The sequence below is a fragment of the Henckelia pumila genome, chromosome 2, assembly GCF_033568475.1.
Source record: "Henckelia pumila isolate YLH828 chromosome 2, ASM3356847v2, whole genome shotgun sequence".
Lineage (NCBI taxonomy): Eukaryota > Viridiplantae > Streptophyta > Magnoliopsida > Lamiales > Gesneriaceae > Henckelia > Henckelia pumila.
Genome location: NC_133121.1, coordinates 140487618 through 140491064, shown reverse-complemented (window position 1 = coordinate 140491064; position 3447 = coordinate 140487618).

Sequence of the window (3447 nt, the reverse complement as noted above, 5' to 3'; positions counted from 1 at the left end):
GGAAGAAACCGCCTAGTTTGTTACAGAGTTTGTCAGTGCCGAAATGGAAATGGGATCATATTTCCATGGACTTCGTGACGAAGTTACCTCGATCTTCTAGAGGTTGTGATGCTATCTGGGTTATTATCGACAGATTGACAAAATCAGCGTGTTTTATACCTTATCGTATGACATATAGACACGATCAGATGGCAGATCTTTATGTCCGAGACGTTGTCAGATTGCATGGAGTGACGAAGTCTATTGTATCAGATCGTGATCCTCGATTTACATCTCACTCCTGGCACAGTTTACAGAATGCTTTGGGTACTCAGCTTCACTTGAGCACAGCCTATCATTCACAGACAGACGGACAGTCTGAGCGTACCATTCAGACATTAGAAGACATGTTGAGAGCTGTAGTGCTTGATTTTGGCACTAGTTGGCAAGAGTCATTACCTCTTTGTGAATTCTCGTACAACAACAGCTATCAATCGAGTATTGAAATGGCTCCGTTTGAAGCTCTGTATGGTAGAAGGTGTCAATCACCTCTTATTTGGGATGATATTTCAGAGGTACCTGACATTGGACCTGACATGATTCGAGATATGACTGAACAGGTAAAGATTATTCAAAAGAGAATGAAGACAGCACAGGATAGACAAACGAAGTATGCCAATATCCGACGTCGACCTTTGTCTTTTGAACAAGGGGATAGGGTGTTTTTGAAAATTTCTCCATTCAGAGGCACTGTACGATTTGGCAAGCGAGGGAAATTGTCTCCACGTTATATCGGTCCTTATGAAGTGCTGGAGAGAATAGGCAATCTTGCCTATCGATTAGCTTTGCCTCCATCCTTATCTGGAATACATGATGTCTTTCATGTATCGATGCTTCGAAAATACCTTGCTGATGAATCTCATGTGCTTCAACCTGATGAGGCTGAACTCGACGAAACTTTGAGTTATTTTGAAAAGCCAATTCAGAACCTTGATCGTAAGGAGAAGCAAATTCGAACGAAGACTATTCCGCTTGTGAAAGTCCAGTGGAGTCGTCATGGTATTGAAGAATCAACTTGGGAGACAGAATCAGATATGAGGCAACGATTTCCAGAGATGTTTCAATGATGTGAGTTCTCCTTTAGTTTTCTGTTATCCGATATATCTTATGTGCTATTCGTATTTGAGATTTCGAGGACGAAATCGTGTCTTAGTGGGGGAGAATTGTAACGCCCGAAATTATTTAATTTTAATCCAAGAATATTTAATTTGGGAATATTTGGAGTTTTGATTTAAATTCTAATATTCTTAAATTGATTAGGATTGAAATTGAATGAATTGAAAATTTGAGGACTGAATTGCATTTATTGAAGACTTGAGGGGCCAAAGTGCAAATAATGGAAACTTGGTGGACACTTGGTATGCAAAATAGGTACTCACGTGTGTATGACCATATTTTCATCAGAAACATTAGAGAAGGAACCGAGAGAAAAGAGCAAGAAACTCCAAGCTTCTTCTTCATCTTTAAATTGCTATATCTTGAGTTTCGGGTATCCGAATTCGATTTCAAAAAGAGTTCTGGACTCCTTGCAAGAAGACCTTCGATTTGATGTAAGTTGTCTTTTAGTTCCTTATGATTTGAGAAGTCGAAAATGGCAGAGATCAGTTGTGTTTATGATTTGATGTTATGGAGTTTTATTCCTTGATTATATTGAAGTTGGGTTAAAGAATGGTTGTTGGATCAGTTTTTCTGATTTCCCAGCTACTAGTCGACTTATATGCTTGCTGATATGATGGGTTTGAGTTGATATGCAGCTGATATATGATGTATATGATGATAGAATTGACTTAGTTGAGTTCGGGATTGCCGAATAATACCGATATGCCGTCGAATTTTTGATTTGAGGCTATTTTACTATCTTATGCGTGAGCTGCTATTGAGATAAGTTTAAGCTGATGTTTCTTGGTAATTATGTTATGGTTTCAGCTTGTAATCAAGGGATATCGAGCTTGAGAACGTCGACTTCGAAACTGATAGAAGAAAGAACAAGATTTGGATAGCTTGAAGTTGCCTTAAAATCTCACAATCGAAAGGTAAAAGTGGACTACTACTTGAATGAGATTATAACTCGAGATGGTTTGTATCGAGTTCCCTAAATCACATACTTATTTGCTTAGTTGCTTTTATATGTTTTCCTATGAATGATTGAATAAGTCTTGATGTTAATGAATGTGATCTTATTGATATATATTGCATTCATCTTGTAAGAATTGTTTCTTTGATTTTGAAATGAACGAAAACGTTCGATTAGACGATTTGAGGGATTATATATGTATGGCCTGGGTGGTTGACTTAGCCTAGCATTTGATTTACATATATAATGGCTTCAAAGTCTAGAGAAGCAAGATAAGTAGCCCCACCTCGATCGGGAGAGTCGGTGGTTAGTTATGATATCTTCTTCTCGGGATCCCAAACGATGAACTAGAGAACCTTGTTTTAAAACATGCATTGTAGTTACTTTTATATCATGAATTTGATATATGCTTTGCTATGCATTTTAGTTGCTTTTACTGAAAAATATATTTCTCACCGGAGTTATCCGGCTATTGTTATGTTGTATGTGTCATGGCAATAGGAGGGACTGGAACAGGACAAAAGCGAGCATGAAGAACAGAGATTGAGAGATAGAGTGGAGATCCGAGTTAGATGTAAAGTCTTGTGTTAGGTCTATAGCATGATCTTGTATTAGCTAAACTTGATATGAAGTTTCGGAATCTGATAACTTGAAAGTGTAGAATAAATGATCATGTTGTATTTATCCTTGTCAAGACTCGTTGAACATAGTTGTATTCCTTTAATATAACATGTTCTTGTGCAATGATCTTTTTGTATGATATTGAGTTAGTTTTGGATTGGATTCAAGTTATGATATGATATTGTTTATCTTCACCTGCATCACGATTAATATGCATGTTAGTTTTGGTTATAAGATTGAAGAGTTGATGCACCATTATAGCATGAGACTACTAGAGCATGTTGAAAGAATTTCATGGTTTGACAACAAAAGCTTCTGCTGTTTTTCTGAATTGTGAGCCCGCTCGATCGGGTGTACTTCACCGATCGAGCGAGGCCACTATTTGCAGAAACAGAAGTTTTTGTGTTTGGAGCCCGCTCGATCGGAGAGATATCACCGATCGAGCGAGGACATTTTTAAGTTTCACCCGAGGAGCTCAGCTTGGGGGCTCGCTCGATCGGGTGAATTCACCCGATCGAGCGAGGTGTTCCAATTTTTTTTTTTTAAAAAAAAATTTACTTAGTCTTTGATGCTAGTCTAATATTTATTTATCTTATATTCATTGAGTTGGAACAATATTCATTGAGTTGGAACAGAGAGATTAATACTCGGATCCTCACATCTTTGAAGTCTCTTGTTGTGGGATTCTTTTAGTTTTTTTTTTAATTTTCAAG